The sequence below is a fragment of the Pongo pygmaeus genome, chromosome 7 (genome assembly GCF_028885625.2).
Source record: "Pongo pygmaeus isolate AG05252 chromosome 7, NHGRI_mPonPyg2-v2.0_pri, whole genome shotgun sequence".
NCBI lineage: Eukaryota > Metazoa > Chordata > Mammalia > Primates > Hominidae > Pongo > Pongo pygmaeus.
In genome coordinates this window covers 156,335,780-156,354,157 of record NC_072380.2, presented here as the reverse complement: position 1 = coordinate 156,354,157, position 18,378 = coordinate 156,335,780, and the positions used below count along the sequence as shown (strand labels likewise).

At 50.7% G+C, this 18,378-nt stretch overlaps 1 non-coding gene across 1 annotated transcript; it reads right to left on the bottom strand.

Moving 5' to 3' along the window:
• Positions 1–17,874: 17,874 nt before the first annotated feature.
• On the bottom strand, positions 17,875–17,981 carry LOC129043270 (U6 spliceosomal RNA). Its single transcript, XR_008504369.1, has one exon. It is a non-coding gene; the product is annotated as a U6 spliceosomal RNA (small nuclear RNA).
• Between the last annotated feature and the right edge of the window lie 397 nt (positions 17,982–18,378).

Here is an 18,378-nt window from a genome sequence, read left to right as displayed (position 1 = left end):
CGTACAGAACCCACATCCTTTTAGCACCTGCCTCTGGAACCCACGTGCTTTCAGAACTACCTGTTTGTAGAACTTGTTTCCAGAACGAACCTGCTTTCCGAATCTCTTTACTTCCAGAGCTTGCTTCCTGGATTGACCTATTTTCAGAACCTACTTTCAGAACCAGCTTGCCTCCAGGACCACCTGCTTGGAGAACTGGCCTGCAGCCCCAGGACCGGACGACTTGAGCCTGCGCAGCTCCCTGCGAGGCTCACCCGGCTGTGTGTGTCCTTCCGGGCCTTCCATACTTCCCTAGGTGTCTGGTGACTCCGGAGCCCGCTCAGATTTCGTGTGGGTATCGCCTCAGCTGAGAACACACCCTTTGAAGAGCAGGAAGGCCAGGGCACAGGCGGTAACCGCGGCTCCTGTTCATCAAGTTCTCTGAAGCCCAGGCCTTGTCCACGTTCACTGCCCCACCACAGGCCCAGCGGAGCCTTGGAGCTGAGCCCTGGGATCATTCTGGTGCCTGTGCTCCCGGCTCCGCAACAAGCACACATGAGCCTGTCATCCCCAGATCTAAATCCTGAAGGCTAAGCTCCGTGGTCTGCCTCAGCCATCTGCAGCAGGCCCCTCCCAGCAACAGCCTTCTCATAAGGCCCCTGCCAGCCACACCAAACCTCCTGGCCAGGGCCTGTCCTCCACTCCTGGCCTTTTGAGACAGGGTCTCACTCTGTTTCCCAGGCCGGAGTGCAGTGGTACGATCACAGCTCACTGCAACCTCCACCTCCTGGGCTCATGTGATCCTCCCACCTCAGCCTCCTGAATAGCTGGGACTACAGGCTTGCACCACCACACCCAGCTAATTTTTGTATATTTTGTAGAGACAAGGTTTCGCCACATTGCCCAGGCTGGTCTCAAACTTCTGGGCTCAAGCAATTCGTCTGCCTCAACCTCCCAAAAGTGCTGGGATTACAGGGATGAGCCACCACACCTGGCTTTTTTTTTTTTCTTTCTCCTGGCCTTTTGGGGCCCTTGAAGTGTCTGCTCCCTGGGAGCCCTTCAGCTTGTCGTCCACCTAGTGGGTTCCCACCTGTCCTTCTCACTTCTGCCTGAATCACACAGGCTACATGAGACCTTCACGCGCCCCCTTCGCCAGCAGCTCTGTGGTCCAAGTTTCCTCAAGGGCAGGGGCTCCTGGCCATCTTACCTGTGGGCCTGAGCATGGGCTGATGCTTCCAGAGTTCACACTGGGTGCACTTGCGTGGGGACTTCCATGTGAGTCATCTCCTTGCAGGCTGCCAAGGTCCTGTACAGCAGAGACCCAAACCCTCCTAGCAGTCTTCAGAGTCGGCTATGTGTACAGGAGGCATTACCATATCAGTGACCGTCAGCAAGCATGTGTGACTGAAATTGTATCCAGTTCTTACATATTTGTTTTGCAGGCTTCTTGGTTCAGCAGATAGAGGCCATTGGGAGGTTAAGAGCAGCTCTCAAACTTTGAGGGTCATAAGACTTCCCCTCCCTGCAGGGTGTTGTTTCCTAAAGGAAAATATTCAATTATTATTTTATTTATTTATTTATTGAGATGGAGTCTTGCTCTTGTTGCCCAGGCTGGAGTGTGTGCGTGTGTGCGTGTGTGTGCGTGTGTGTGTGTGTGTTGGAGGGGGGTGGTGCTGCCTTTTTCTTTGCATGCTTCTTATTACTGGATTTGGCACAGCAAGAATGTATCACTGCACTTAAAAAAATTTAGAGTTTCCTTTTTGTTTTTTAAAATTATTTTAGATTTGGAGGTACATGTGTGGGTTTGTTACATGTGTATTGTGCACTTCTGAAGTTTAAAAATTTAGGGGGAAAAATGAAAGGATGGGAGGTGAGAAAGTAGAGGAGAATTTTGGTGTGACAGGCAGGGAAATGGACAGCGGCGGGAGGGGCACGGCAGTGAGCGCAGGGACCTTTTGCAGATGAGTTGATAATTGCTGATGGGGCTGCTTTATGCTTGTTTTTTTCTTTTGTAATTTATTTAAAAAAAAATTGAGACAGGGTTTCGTCCTGTTGCCTAGGCTGGTCTTGAACTTCTGAGCTCCAGTGATCTGCCTGCCTTGGCCTCCCAAAGTGTTGGGATTATAGGTGTGAGCCACTGTGATTGGCCTTTTTTTTTCTTTTTTTTTGAGATAGGGTCACCCTCTGTCGCCCAGGCTGGAGTGCAGTGGTGTGATCACGGCTCACTTCACTGCAGCCTCAACCTCCCAGGCTCAGACAATCCTCCCACCTCAGTCTCCCAAGTAGCAGGGACTGCTTGCATGCACCACCACATCCAGATAATTTTTGTATTTTTTGTAGAGATGGGGTCTCGCTATGTTGCCCAGGCTTGTCTCAAACTCTGGGCTCAAGCAATTGGCCCACCTTGGCCTCCCAAAGTTCTGGGATTACAGGTGTGAACCGCTGTGCCTGGCCTGCTTTATGCTTTTATATGGACCAGTACTTTGCAAGTGTGAGCCTGGCAGGCTCTTGCTGCAACCAGGAACATGCAGATTTTCCAGATGGGCAGGAACCTGGGCTCCTTTCTGAGCCTCCACATGTCCTGGGAGAAGACCCCAAGGTCTGGAGAGACTGACTGACTCACCCAAGGCCCAGTGGCTGTGAGCGGGAAGCCAGGACTCCTCACAGCGCCAGCTTCTTCCATGCATGCCAGCCCGTCTGCAGAGCCCGGTCAAGCTCAGGGGAACGCCACCACTGAACCAGAGAGGCAGCCGGGAGGAGGGGGTCTAGATAGAAAAATATGGAAAAAGCGGCTGATTCCAGAAATTTCCTGCTTGGCCTGGATTAGGCCATGCTGGGGACTGGCTGCCCCTTGCCCAGTGGGTGCTGGGGCATTCAGGCTTGGGGTCTTTTAGGTCAGCCCTAAAAGCTGATGATTTGATGCCGATCGCTGGTACTTACTTCAGCTTTCCTTCTGGTTGGAAGCCTTAATTAGTGGAGGTTGGTGACACTGTTTATGCACGTCAGTATTTTTTTTAGAATGTGGAGTGGAAGAATTTAACCCAAAGAATTTAACTGGCTGTGTATTTTGGCCACTGTTGCGGCCTATTAAGATCTTGGAGTATGGGTTTGCACCTGTATTTAGAGGTGCACAAACCCACACAAATTCAAGGATAAATAACCGCAAGGCCCGAAGAGAACATGCTGTCCCGCTGCACGCGAGCTGCTCATCTGTGATGAATGGAGTAACAGGTACCACGGGGCGACCAGGAAGCCTTCATCAATGGTGGTAATAGCCACCGATGCATCATCTGTGGAGGCGTCACGAGGGACGGCTGGGGCAGAATCAACAGAACGTGAAAATGAATTGTTTGTAAATACAATCAACAATGTTGTGTTCATGAGAAAGCCATTCATCATTCAGAAACCACCTTTAGTAAAAGATGCACCTGGCTTCCTGGTGAGATGGGGCCATCAATCCCTCCCCAGTCACAGGGTCAGCTCGGGGCTGCCTAAAGCCCCAGAGAACAGACACGCATATTTATTCTTATTTGAAAATAAGAGTCGTTTAAAAAAAAGAGCCACTGAGAACATTAGCTTGCTGGGAGCATGGTAGAAGGAGCCACGTGTGGACAGAGAGAGCTCTTTAAAGCCCTCATCTTCTGGGTGCCCTGCCAGGCCCTGGTGGTGGGGCCTCCGTAAGCAGGGAGCACCAGCCTGCTCTGGGACCTTCCCGGGCTGTGTGTGCTCATGTCCCTCCCGGGTGCTGAGGTGCTGAGTGTGCTTGGGGAGGGAGGGAGATGCCCATGGTTGGCCTGCTGGCTTCTGGAGAACTGCACTTTTCTAGCAAATAAAAGGAAAAGGATATGGGGAAGGGGAACACATGATTGTCCTCGGAATGTGGCAGAGTGGCCTGCTGTGGGCTTTCTTCTGGTTGCCGGTTTCATTCTTAGGACAGTGCCTTGGTGAGGGTGCCCCAGGCACAGCACATTGGGTGTCTGCAGTGGGCACTTACCAGCACTGATCCCGGCAGCTGGATGCACCTGTGGTGTGTTTTATACAACTGAAGCCACCCATGGCCTTCTGTGGTGCAGCCTAGCGCAGAGCCCACCGCCATAGAGCGGTGAAACTGGAACGTGTGTGAGGGTTGCTGGTGGGCTCCACGGGGCGGTGGGAGGAAGAGGTGTAGAGGACTCAGACACTATTTTGGCCTTGGCAGCTCAGAGATGGCTGGTGTGACCATCATATGGGGACGGTTTGGGAGGAGGAGGTTTCGGCAGGCAGAGCCTTGGGTTTGGGATGCTGGGCTGGAGCTTCTGTCACACAGCTCAGGGAAAGGATCCTGAAGGCTGCCGAGTCTTCAGCTCAGGGGCCAGGCTGGAGGCCAAGGTCCACACTGTAGACGTCTTTGCTATACAGTTGCTGGGGACAGAGTGCCAGGACAGTTCACGACAGTGGGCCCAAGGAGGAGGGCAACAGAAACAGGGTCAGGTGGCCCCCAGGAGCCCAGGGAGGAACCAGTTCCAAGGGAAGCCAGTGACCAACACATGCGCCATCTTGCGCCATTGACAGCAAGACCAGGCTGCCAAGAGTGGAGGAGGCTGGTGGAGACCGTGTTGGAAGTGGTCTCAGAGGGCTTTGAGAGTGAGACCTTTTCTTTTTGAGACAGGCTGTCTCATTCTGTTGCCCAGGCTGGAGTGCAGTGGTGTGATCACAACTCACTGCAATCTTGAACTCCTGGGCTCAAACAATCCTCCTGCCTCAGCCTCCCAAGCAGCTGGGATTACAGGTGTGTGCCACCATGCCTGGCTCATTTTTATATTTTTTGTAGAAACAGGGTCTCCCCATGTTGCCCAGGCTGGTCTCGAACTCCTGGGCTCAAGTGATCTGCCAGTCTCGTCAAAGTGTTGAGATTACAGGCATGAGCCACTGCGCCCAGCCAAAGAATGAGAGTGCTTCAATGCAGATTAAAGTGAGCCAGAAGAGCAGAGACGGCCATAGGGAGTGGGCACACCTGAATTCTGAGGACAGGTGCAGTACTGTTTGTGGGGCCAGGGGAGGGCTGATGGGTGGCTGGCATTTAATAGGGGGCCTGAAGGGTTCAACCACAGTAACAGGAGAGAAGATGGAGGGGAGCAGAGGTTTGGTGGGTGGGGGGCACAGGTGGGACAGATGCTGTGTTGGGAGTGTGGGGTGCCTCTGTGGATTGTCCCCAGGTGTCAGTGACACAGGAAGCAAGGCCTCTGCCCAGAGTGGCCAGGGAGGGGAAGCGGGCAGGACGGGCTAAGGACAGGGGCCGGGGCCCAGCCGAGGTACATGGAGGCTCAGAAGACCGAAGGCTGGGCTGGACCAGGACTTAAAGGGAAGAAGAGGGGCAAAGGCCAGCCCGTGGTGGCTCGGATGAGGTTTGTGTCTCACTGAAGTATTGTGATGCACACAAGAAAAAAGTTCTTTTTTAAAAATATTTTATTTTATTTTGAGACGGAGTCTTGCGGCCGGGCATCGTGGCTCACGCCTGTAATCCCAGCACTTTGGGAGGCTGAGGCGGGCAGAAATCACGAGATCAGGAGATCGAGACCATCCTGGCCAACGTGGTGAAACTCCATCTCTACTGAAATACAAAAAATTAGCTGGGTGTGGTGGTGGGTGCCTGTAATCTCAGCTACTTGGGAGGCTGAGGCAGGGGAATCACTTGAACCCGGGAGGCAGAGATTGCAGTGAGCCGAGATCACGCCACTGCACTCCAGCCTGGCGACAGAACGAGACTCCGTCTCAAAAACAAACAAACAAACAAACAAAAAAAGAGACAGAGTCTTGCTCTGTCATCCAGACTGGAGTGCAGTGTTGTGATCTTAGCTCACAGCAACCTCCGTCTCCTGGGCTCAAGAGATTCTCCTGCCTCAGCCTCCTGAGCAGCTGGGATCACAGGCACCCGCCACCACACCTAGCTAATTTTTGTATTTTTAGTAGAGACAGGGTCTCACCATGTTGCCCAGGCTGGTCTCAAACTCCTGGCTTCTAGTGATCCGCCCGCCTCCGTCTCCCAAAGTGCTGGGATTACTGACCACACCCGGCCAAGATAAAAGTTCTTAATTCCAAGGACTGTTAATCATTTGCGACCTAATCTAGATTCAGTCTGGATGGAGCCTCTGATGTCATTACTGAATACCTTGAATACCTTGTTGTCAGCCATTTTTGGATACAATTTATAGTTTTTGAGCCCTTCCCAGACAGTCAACTGAGGCCAAGGCTTTTTCCCCAAATCTGAGACCACCTAGGCATAGCTACCCTCGAAAACGTACATCATCAGGAAATATGGATCATCTATTTACCAAGCAAAAGAGGGGGCGTTATTCAGTGGACTCAAAGCCTTCTTCTCCCGGAAAACCTGTTTCTATTTTCCACGTGTGACTAATTTTTAATCTCGGTGACTGAGCGGTAATGGTGCTGTCACTGATGCTGACGACAGGCTTTTTAAAAAGCATATGATCTATGTTGCCTTCATAGTATCCTTTTTTGGTTATTGTTTCTGTAGCTTTCTGAGTAAAATGAGCTCAGCGTCTGTGTGGCTCTAGCAACCCCGGCGCCACTGTGGAGGAGATGCCATCTGCATGCAAAGGTTCTGCGGTGCCTGCTCCACAGATGGCTGCCTCGCTTGGCCATTACTCACCACAACAGGAAAACAGCTATCTGCCTACGTCCATTTGTTAAGAAGGCAGTAACATGGCATCTTTAATAACCTGAAATAAATGCACTAAAACTTATCACAGAATAGCCAAGTTGTAAAGTGAAGGAGTGTTTGTAATAACCTCCTCTGTCTTCCCCAAGTGTACGTTTTCCAGGCAGTTCTCCTTACCGTGACAGGGCTTTAGGGCCAGAAGACAGCGCCACTCACAGGACCACCCAAACTAGAAGCCTGGGCACCATCCTCAACTCGCTCATTCTCATTTCCACACCCTACTAATTACCAGACACCTCCCCTCAACCTCTGCAGGCCTGCGGTTTAGGCTCCTGCTGTCTCTGGCCTGAGCAAGCCGTTTCCTCCTGACCTGCGAGCAGTGTGCCCACTGGTGCCATCATCTCTCTGCAACATACAGGGGATCATGTGCGGGTGGTGCTCCCCGGTGCCCGCACCATCGTGTCCACATGCGCCGGCCCTTCCCCAGCCCCAACACGCACACACATGTAGTGCGGCTGACGCTCTCAGCACCCTGCCTTTCCCATGCACCCCAACGCCCCCCACCCCCCGCACCTGCAGCTTCCTGCTTGAGGGCTTTTCTCAGTGCTTAGGGGTGCTGGCCTATGCCCCGGGCCTGCTGGAAGTGCAGTTGGCAGAGGTGGGGGCGGCAAGGATGGCCCCTGGAAACCAGAGCAAACCCACTCGGAACTGTGTCCTGTGCTCTCCCAGAGGCCTCTAGGAGGACTAGTCCAGGGGCCCCAGCTCTCACCTGCTCCCCAACACGTGTACTTCCCTACTCCCTTACTTGTGCTTCCTGAGTCCACCTCCCGGATAAAATACCTGCAGGAAGAGCCTGCTTTGGAGGGAGCCGTGCTCCACGCTGGCCACCCGTGGCCACTTGCCGTGCCCTTGTACACAGGGCTCCCTCTCGGCCTGGGGGCCTTCGTCCATTCTGCTACCGTGGCCACATCCGCTCAATTTTCCAGACTCAGCCTCTGGGATCTCACGTCACCCCAGACCCACAGACCCCGACATGGCGCATCCTGCACCCCACGGGTGTGGCCTGGCGGCCCTCCTCCTCCCAAGCACTATGTTCAAGCTGAGTGGAGGCTCTCGCTAGCAACGTGCAGGCTGCTAAGCAGATGCGACCCGGTGACAGCTTGCACCTCAGGCCTTGCTCCTTGAGCTCCTTGCTCCGTGAGCTTTTCTCAAAATACGATCCTTTTTATCTTCAGAGTCGCAAAAGCGCTGCAGGGACTGGCGAGGCTCCACCACGTCGCGGAAACCAACAGCACGGCGGCCCAGGAACGCCCCTCCACCCCGGCCGGCCGCCTCCCACCCACCTCCAGGGTGCCCGTCAGCACCGCGACCCACGGAGCGCGCGAGCCCAGGGGTTCAACCGAGCGCAGCCACCAGACGCTCCGCGTGGCCACCGCGTGGGCCTCTCCTGCGCCCGCACAGCCCGCCCCCTTCCCGGCAGCACCCGCGGCGTCAAGGCAGGCACGTGGCGGCGGCTGCGCATGCGCGGGCTCGGGGCCTTCGCAGCGTGGAGACGCAGACCTCGGGGAAGTGCAGACCTCGGGGAAGCGGGGTCCGGTGGAGCCGTGGTGGAGCGGCTCCGCGTGGGTCCTGGAAGAGCTGCAGAGGAGGTGGGACTCGGCCTGAGGGCGTGGGGCCGCCAGGAGGGAGGGGTCAGGCGGCGCCCTCAGTGGCCCTCTTGCTGTGGGTGACCCAGGTCGCGCTCTTGGTGACGACCTCCCACATCCCACGCCGCTCCGCGACTCCTCCGTGTACCTCCCTCTCCGCGCACCACGCCACCAACGTGTCTCCTCCTCCTCCACGCGCCCCTCCTCCGTGTCCCCCCTCCATGTGCTTCACCCCTCAGTGTTTCCTCCACCTCCGTGGGCCCTCCTTCGGTGTCCCCCCTGCAGGCCCCCTTGTTCTCTTCCCCCTTCGCTGACCCCTCCCCCTCCACAGCCCCTCCCCTCGGTGTCCTCTCCCCTCGCTGCCCCACCCCTCCTCATCGCTCCCTTGGCTCCTACTTACTGCCTGGGCCTTGCACCTGACCAGCGGTGCCGCTCTGGCTGCCTAGGAGGAGGGTCTGGAAACGGCCGTCGCTGATGGGATCCCGCTCTGTCTTCTGCCCCAGAGTGACGGCTTTGGATGCGCTTTGCCCCAGGGCCTTTCTTCATGGAGCTGGCCTTTTCCCTGCCCTTCTCTTTTCCTGGCGCGGTGACCTGCTTCCCTTCTCCTGGATCACTTTGCTGGCGGCCACCTTGTAACACCTCAGGTTTGCAGCTGTTTTTCTTTTTCTTTTGGTCTGACGCATCTAAAGCCGTAAGTTCCCAGCTAAAACCCACGAACAGGCTATTTTCAGGAGTCTCTATGCAGCATTCAAAGTAGTCTACTTAAGGGCCGGTGCGGGGGCTCACACCTATCATCCCAGCACTTTGGGAGACTGAGGCAGGAGGATCGTTTGAGCTCAGGGTTTGAGACCAGCCTGGGCAACATAGTGAGACCCTGTCTCTAAAAAAAAAAAAAAAGAAAAAAGAAAAAGCTTTACTTAATAGTGATTTGAAAAACATGAACATGATGGCATATTACCCCCAGGAATATGCTCCAGACCGGCTAATGGAAACTTTCTAGTGAGCCGAGTTGCGTAGTAATGGCGTCAGGAATAAGCACTATCCATTGGTGGTTGGAGCCAACAGAGGCTCGTGACCAGTTGCCTCTCCTACCCTCTCAGCTGCTGCTGTGTTTTCGGTGTCGCTCCAGCCACAGGTGCAGCAGTGTCCCTGCTGCCTGGGTCCAGGCTCACCTCTGTGGAACGGTCCTGCCGCTCACCTCAGGGCCCTCGGGACATGTGTGTTTTCTTGCGGGTGGGGACACTCAGTTGCAGATAGGTGACGGGAGAGTCAGGGGCCCAATTTGAAGCAGTTGCCAGTGGATGATAAAGTTGCTCTCAAGAGGTAGCAAATACTTTTGGGAAGCAGTGGCCTTTGCATGTTTATGATGATGGATTTTGTTGCTGGGGGTGCTTCACCTGCTTGCCCAGCTTTTGTAACATTCGTGTCTAACCTCATCACTACACGGGTAGAGAATGGGGTAGGAGGAGCTGTCTGGGCTGTAGGTCGTGTCTGAACCACAGCCCAGGATCAGAACAGGGGAGGAATGGGAGGGGCGTGATGTCCCTGCTTTCCTGGGAAGTTTATGTTTCTTCTTGTCAAAAACATCATTTTGGCACTGGTGTTGCCGTTTCTTTTTTGGAGTTACAGGAGCGTATTTCTTTGATTAAAGGAAGAGAGAGAGTACTGGGCAGATAAGGCTGGAAAATGCAAAGAAGCTCAAAGTGAAGGAGCCAAAGCAGAAAAATCAGAGAAGACAGGGCAAAGACCAGATTCCAACCTTTTATTTACTGCGAATGTTTCATTTGTATTTATTTATGTTATTAATTTTGTTTAGAGACAGAGTCTTGCTGTGTCACCCAGGTGGGAGTGCAGTGGTGATCATAGTTTACTATCCTCAAACCCTTGGGCCCAAGTGATCCTCCGCCTCAGCCTCTCCAGCAGCTGGGACCACAGGCATGTGCTACCATGCCCAGCTAATTTTTTTTTTTTTTTTTTTGAGACGGAGTTTTGCTCCTGTCACCCAGGCTGGAGTGCAATGGTACAATCTTGGCTCACTGCAACCTCTGCCTCCCGGTTTCTAGCGATTCTTCTGTCTCAGCCTCCTGAGTAGCTGGGACTACAGTCGTGCGCCACCACACCCGGCTAATTTTGCATTTTTAGTAGATAACGGGATTTCACCATGTTGGCCAGGCTGGTCTAGAACTCCTGACCTCAGGTGATCCGCCCGCCTCAGCCTCCTAAAGTGCTGGGATTACAGGTATGAGCCGCTGCACTTGGCCTAATGTTTTTGTTTTTATTTTTGTAGAAACAAAGCCTCATTATGTTGCTCTGGCTGATCTTGGACTCCTTGCCCCAAGCAGTCCCTGCCTCAGCCTCCCAAAGTGCTAGGATTACAGACGTGAATCACCACACCTGGCCTTAATGTTTCATTTTCAAACTCACAATCTTCAATGTGTTCAATATGTTGTATTCTTAATTTTTGTTTTTACTCATGAACTTTTTTTTTTTTGAGACAGGGTCTCACTTTATTGCCCAGGCTGGAGTGCAGTGGTGATCATAGCTCACTGCAGCCTCAACCTCTTCGGACCAAGTGATCCTCCCACCTCAGCCTCTTGAGTAGCTGGACTACTGGTGTGTACCATCACGCTGGCTAATTCTTTTTAATTTGTGTAGAGATGGGATCTCCCTATCTCCCTATGTTGCCCAGGCTAGTCTAGAACTCCTAGGCTCAAGAGATCCTCCTGCCTCAGCCTCCCAAAGTGCTGGGATTACAAGTGTAAGCCACTGCGCTCAGCCTCATGAAGCTTTTTTGTTTGTTTGTTTGTTTTTGAGATGGAGTCTCGCTCTGTCGCCCAGGCTGGAGTGCAGTGGCACAATCTCGGCTCACTGCAAGCTCCGCCTCCCGGGTTCACACCATTCTTCTGCCTCAATCTCTTGAGTAGCTAGGACTACAGGTGCCCGCCACCACGCCTGGCTAATTTTTTCTATTTTTTAGTAGAGACGGGGTTTCACTGTGTTAGCCAGGATGGTCTTGATTTCCTGACCTCATGATCCATCCTCCTCAGCCTCCCAAAGTGCTGGGATTACAGGCGTGAGCCACCGCACCCAGCCTTTTTTTTTTTTTTTGAGACAGAGTCTCACTCTGTTGCCCGGGCTGGAGTTCAGTGGCGCGATCTCAGCTCACCACAACTTCTGCCTCCTGGGTTCAATCTATTCTCCTGCCTCAGCCTCCCAAGTAGCTGGGACTACAGGTGCACGCCACCATGACCAGCTAATTTTAGTATTTTTAGTAGAGATGGGGTTTCACTATGTTGGCCAGGCTGGTCTCAAACTCCTGACCTTGTGATCCGCCCGCCTCAGCCTCCCATAGTGCTGGGATTATAGGCGTGAGCCACTGCGCCTGGATGAACCTTTTTTAAATGAATATTTTACAAGTATAAAAAGCTTTTTTGATCATTTACTTAGATAAATTTAAAAATATGTACTTTGTGTTCACACAAGGTGCATTTATGCCAAATTTCAGGAGGGTTGGATCTGCTGCCAGCATGCTGCCTGTGTCGTGTGTGGGGTGTAGAAGGAGCTGGAGTTAGGTGTGGGGACTGCACGCTTGTCCGTCCTGGGAGGGTTGGTTACTGGTTACCTGGAATCTGTTGACAGCTGCTGCCAGGCTTTGGTTGAACTGTAACGGCAGCAGCCGCGGGCCGGGGAGCGAGTGGCCTGGGCCTGGCCGGCCCCGTCCTCCGAGTTGTGTCTGTCTGCCCGCTGGCCACATGCAGGAGGCCGTGGTGGGGTTCATCCTAGTGTTTTCACAGAAGTTCTGTTTATTATGACATGGAAATGTCCTCAGCGTAACCCTGTTCTCTTGTGACTTATAGCAGTGCTTGAGAGAAGAAAATAAATTCTCCACTTCAAAAGAAAATCCAGGGCGGGACAATCCTGCTGTCGGGTAAGGTTTGTTCTCTTTATCCCTTTTCTAAGAGCAAGGTGAAATGGGGCGGTGAGGGAATGGGGGGAGCGAGGGCACGGGGTGAGATCAGCTTTCGTCCTGAGAGCCTGGCCTTCGCAGTGGGATTGGGACCTGCCTCCTGTTCTTTTTCTAGTCTTTGTTTCCGCTGGAGCGGAGTTAGGAATCCACAGGACTGTGGAGCAGGTTCATAACGTGAGCCGCCTCTGACAGGTGCAGAAATCCGGCTCTTGCACATTCGTGTCGGGGCCCAGAGGTAACAAGGGGGTCTGGCATCTCCCTCATGTGCCAGGGGCCCTTTCTGTTTGTTTTTGTTTTAGATAAATGATCTTGTCAGATTGTTACTGTGGTAACAATCAGCGTGACCACATCTTTTTCAAAGATTAGAACCAAAAAAAGGTTGAAAGGCATTAGGCCTACAGTCCTCACTCACCTTTCTGTCCCTCTGCTCTCTTCTCTCTTGCTTTCTTGTGTCAGATAATCATGTCAGATAATCCAGCAGAACAAAGCAAAGTGCCTGATGGAAAAATGGTTAGCTTTTGCTTTTGAGAAATGTGGTACCTCCATGGCTCGATGGCAGGCTGTGTGCATCCATTCACGGCGAGTAGAATCTAAGGTAGGATGAGTCAATCTGAGCTAATTGTGTTGTTTTAAGTAAGGTTTCCATAGATGAACTAAGCACCTGGCCTTGGAACGCAGGAGCTGTTTAATGCGGTGTTTGCTCTGCGTCATGTCAGATTGTGTTTGCTGATTTCCGGTACCTGCCCTCTGGTGAGGAGCTGGGCTGTCCCCGGTTGTGTCTGCCATGTGCCACTTCCGCACTCTCCTGCCATCCCGGCTGTGAGCTGGGAATGTAATTCTAAGTAGGCGGGTGGTGCACAGGCCACACCTCCCAGGTTGCTGAATCTGTTAATGAAGGCAGAAATGGAGACTTTTATGGTGAAATATCCCAAGCGTTAAATGTTGCTGCAACTTCACAAAATTGCGTGGCTGTTTTCTGTACATCACTTTCCTTTTTTTCTTTTCTTTTTGTTCTGTTTTTGTCTTTTTCATTTTTTGTCACTTTTTTTTTCTGTCCGTAAGTGTGGTCTGACCACGCAGCAGCCTCAGACTTGCTCTGGACCTGTTCTGGTTCTGGGAGCTGCCCACTTCTCAGATGACTCTGCTCAGTTAAACTTTGTCAAAATTTAATTTATCTAAAGTTTTTCTTTTTTTTTTGAAATGGAGTTTCACTCTTGCTGCCCAGGCTGGAGTGCAATGGCACTATCTTGGCTCACCGCAACTTCCACCTCCCAGGTTCAAGCGATTCTCCTGCCTCAGCCTCCCTAGTAGCTGGGATTATAGGCATGCACCACCACGCCTGGCTAATTTTGTATTTTTAGTAGAGACAGGGTTTCTTCATGTTGGTCAGGCTGGTCTCGAACTCCCGACCTTAGGTGATCCGCCTGCCTCTGCCTCCCAAAGTGCTGGGATTACAGGCGTGAGCCACTGTGCCCGGCTAACGTTTTTCTTTTAATGTTCCCATTTTCCATTCCCCCAGCCCCTGGCAACCACTAATCTACTTTCTATTTCCATGGATTTGCTTGTTCTGGATATTTCCTGTAAACAGAATCCTGCAGTATTTTTCCTTTTGTGCCTGGCTTCTTTCATGTCAGGTGTTTTCAAGATCCATCCACACTGTGCTGTGTTAACACTTCATTCCTTCACAGCTGAAAACACCCTGCTGCATGTGTATCTGGGATTCGTTGATCCGTTCGTCTGTTGATGTACATTTGGGTTGTTTCTACCATTGGGCTATTGTGAATAATGCGGCTACAAGTATTTCTTTATAAGTATTTGTCTGAATACCTCTTTGCAGTGCTTTTGGGTACATAGCTAGAAGTGGAATTTCTGGCTCCTGTGGTAATTTCGTGTTGAAATTACTGAAGAACCAACAGACTTTTTTTTTTTTTTTTTTTTTTTTTTTGAGATGGAGTCTCTCTTTGTCGCTCAGGCTGGAGTGCAGTGGTGTGATCTCGGCTCCCTGCAACCTCTGCCTCCTGGATTCAAGCGATCCTCCTGCCTCAGCCTCCCGAGTAGCTGGGATTACAGGCACCCGCCACCACGCCTGGCTAATTTTTGTATTTTTAGTAGAGATGGGGTTTCACCATGTTGGCCAGGCTGGTCTCGAACTCCTGACCTCAAGTCATCCCAAAGTGTTGGGACAGGCGTGAGCCACCCTGTCCGGCCCCAACAAACTTTTTTAAAGCAGCATTACCATTTTACATTCCCACCAGCATTGTACAAGGAGTCCAGTTTTTTTTACACATTCTTGCCAACACTTATTTTCTGTCTTTTTCATTATGGCCATTCTGGTTGGTGTAAAGTGGTAACTCAGTGTAACTCACTGTAGATTTGATTTGCATTTACCTAGTGATTAGTGATACTAAGCATCTTTTCATGTGTTTATTGGCCATTTGTATCTCATCTTTGAAGAAATGTTTATTTACATTCTTTACCTTTTTTTTTTTTTAAAGAGACAGGGTCTCACTTTGTTGCCCAGGCTGGAGTGCAGTGACCCCATCATAGCTCACTGCAACCTTAAACTCCTGGGCTCAAGCCACCCTCCCGCTTCAGCCTCCTGAGTAGCTGGGAATATAGGTGTGTGTCACCATGCCCAGCTAATTTTTTAAATTTTTGGTAGAGATGGGGTCTCCCCATCTTGCCCAGGCTGGTCTCAAACTTGTGGGCTCAAGTGATCCTCCCACTTTGGCTTCTCAAAGTGCTGGGATTACAGGTGTGAGCCACCCCACCTGGCCCTTTACCTGGTTTTAATTGGATTATTTGTTTTTTATTGTTGAGTTGTAAGAGTTTTTTGTATATTCCGGATACTAGACCCCCATCTGTGGATTGTCTTTTTGCTTTCTTGATGGTGTCTTTTGAAGCACAAAAGTGTTTAGTTGATTTCTTTTACCTGAGTTCAATTTATGTGTTTTATCTTTGATTGTTTGTGCTTTGCGTGTGTATGTTTTTAAAAACCATTATCTGCCTATGATCCCAGCACTTTGGGAGGCTGAGGCAGGAGGATCACTTGAGGCCAGGAGATTGAGACCAGGCTTGGCATTGAAGTGAGACTGTGACTCGACGAAAAATTTAAAAATCAGCTGGGCATTGTGGTGAGCACATGTAGTCCCAGCTATGGTAAGCTGAGGTGGAAGGATTGCTGGAGCCTGGGAGTTCAAGGCTGCAGTGAACTATGATTGTGCCACTTTACTGCAGCCTGTGTGACAGAGTGAGACCCAGCCTAAACAAACCAACCAACCCAAAAACCATGATCTAATTCAGGGTCATAAAGATTTATACCTATGTTTTTTTCTAAGAGTTTTATAGCTTTGGCTCTTACATTTAGGCCTTTGATCCACTTTGAGTTAATGTTTGCATTTGATGTGAGGAAGAGGTCTAACTTCATTCTATGCGTGTGGATAGTCAGCACCCCTTGTTGAAAAGACTGTTCTTTCCCCATTGAATGGTCTGACATCCTTGTTGAAATCAGTTGCCCATAGGTGTGTGGGTTTATTTCCGGACTCTGAGTGGACCCACCGGTCTCTGTCCTTCTGACAGTGCCCCACTGTCTTCATCACTGTAGCCCTAAAGTTTCGAAATCAGGAAGTATTAATCCTCTAATTTGGTCTTCTTTTTAAAAGATTGTTTGACCCTGGGTCAAACAATCTGGGTCCTTTGTGTTTCCCTCTGAATTTTAGGATCAGGTTGTCAATTTCTGCAAAAACACTAGCTGGAATTTTCATGGGGATTGCATTGAGTTTTTCAATCCGTTTGGAGAGTATTGTTGTCTTTTATTTATTTTGAGACAGAGTTTCACTCTTGTTGCCCAGGCTAGAGTGCAACGGCACAATCTCAGCTCACCACAACCTCCACCTCCCGGGTTCAAGCGATTCTCCTGCCTCAGCCTCCTGAGTAGCTGGGATTACAGCATGTGCCACCACACTCAGCTAATTTTGTATTTTTAGTAGAGAGGGGGTTTCTCCATGTTGGTCAGGCTGGTCTCGAACTCCCGACCTCAGGTGATCCACCCGCCTCGGCCTCCCAAAGTGCTGGGATTACAGGCATAAGCCACTCCACCTGGCCGAGTATTGCTGTCTTAACCATATGAAGTCATGTAGTCCATGAACACAGGATAGCTGTTCATTTATTTAGGGTGTCTTTAATTTCTTCTGGCAATGTTTTACAGTTTTCAGAGTATAAGCTTTATATCTCTTGTTAAATTTATTGCTCAGTATTTTCTTTTGTTGATGCTATTGTAAATGGAATTGTTTTACTTTCCTTTTCTTTCTTTTTTTTTTTTTTTTTTGACTGGGTCTCACTCTGTCCCCCAGACTGGAGTGCAGTGGCATGATCTTGGCTCACCACAAGCTCTTCCTTCCAGGCTCAAGTGATTCTCCTGCCTTTGCCTCAGCCTCCCGAGTAGCTGGGATTACAGGCACGCGCCACTACTGCCAGGCTAATTTTTGTATTTTTAGTAGAGACGGGGTTTCGCCGTGTTGGCTGGGCTGGTCTCGAACTCCTGACCTCAGGTGATCCACCCACGTTGGCCTCCCAAAGTGCTGGGATTACAGGCCTGAGCCACCGCGCCCAGCCAAGAAAAAGTTTTTATGACACTTGTTAAAGATGGTAAGGCAGACTTTTCCAGGAGAGGACTCTGTAATGGGGTTTTGCAGTAGGGGAGAGAGATTGAGCTCAACTCCAAATACAACAAAGACATGGGGATGTACAGCCAAGAAGCAGAGTTGGAAAGTTACCATGAGGAGACATCCAGGGTAGGGGTTCTTGCTGAAGGCAGGCCAGAGTGATGAGCTGTAGAGGCTGAGGGAGGAGGAATTTAACCCGATGCTGAAGGAGATCAGATACCAAGGTGGGCGTTTTCACTGAAGCAACCAGCAGGAGTCTTGCTGAAACTGGACTAAGTAGGTCAAGGACTAAGCCAAGGTCAGGGCCTGGTTGAAGAGGAGGACCCAGGAGCCAGACTCAAGTGTGGTCGAGGACAGTCTCTGTCAGTGGGGAGTGCTTATAATTCTACTGCATATGCTTGAAATTTTCCAAAATAGTAAGTTTTCTAAAAATTTAAATTGAAGTAAATTACATTAAAAATAAAAAGAGAACCAAAAAGTCTATTCAAATGCATTGGACTTTGTTTCAATTCTGATTTACAGAAAGATTTTTTAAATGATGAGACAATTAGGGAATTTGAGCACTCCGTGGATATTCGATAATAAGGAATTTGTTTTTTAAAGTGTGATAGTGTGCCGGGTGCGGTGGCTCACGCCTATAATCCCAGCACTTTGGGAGGCCTAGGCAGGTGGATCATGAGGTCAGGAGTTCAAGACCAGCCTGGCCAACATGGCGAAACCCCGTCTCTACTAAAAATACAAAAATTAGCCAGGCATGGTGGCAGGCACCTGTAATCCCAGCTACTCGGGAGGCTGAGGCAGGAGAATCGCTTGAACCCAGGAGACGGAGGTTGCAGTGAGCCGAGACCGTGCCACTGAACTCCAACCTGTGTGACAGAACGAGACTCAGTCTTAAAATAATAAAATAAAAGAAAAAAGAAAAGAAAGAGTGGTGGTGTTTAGTGGTTGTGTTCTTTAATTGTTTTTGTGGAGAGCGCGATGAATTTGCCTGTCATCCTTGCACAGCGGCCATGCGAATCTTCTCTGTATTGTTCCACTTTTAGTGCATGTGCTGCCGAAGTGGGCACGTGGTTGTGGTCTTTAAAAGAAGAGTTCGTATCTTTGGACATCATTGGAAATGTTTGTGGGTGAAACGATGTGCTGTCTTGGAGCTGCTTCAGAATAACCTAGTGGGGAGAGAAGAGGGTGGGCACTCAATGGAAAGAGATGGGATGTGAGCTGATAAGTTTTGAATTGGTGTAATGGGGTTTTGGGAGTGTATTAATACTTGTCAGATTCAAATGAAAATACACAGATGAGGCCCAGCACGGTGGCTCACACCTGTAATCCCAGCACTTTAGGAGGCTGAGGTGGGCAGATGAGTTGAGGTCAGGAGTTCGAGACCAGCCTGGCCAACATGGCGAAACCCTGTCTCTACTAAAAATACAAAAATTAGCTGGGTGTGATGATGTGCGCCTGTAATCC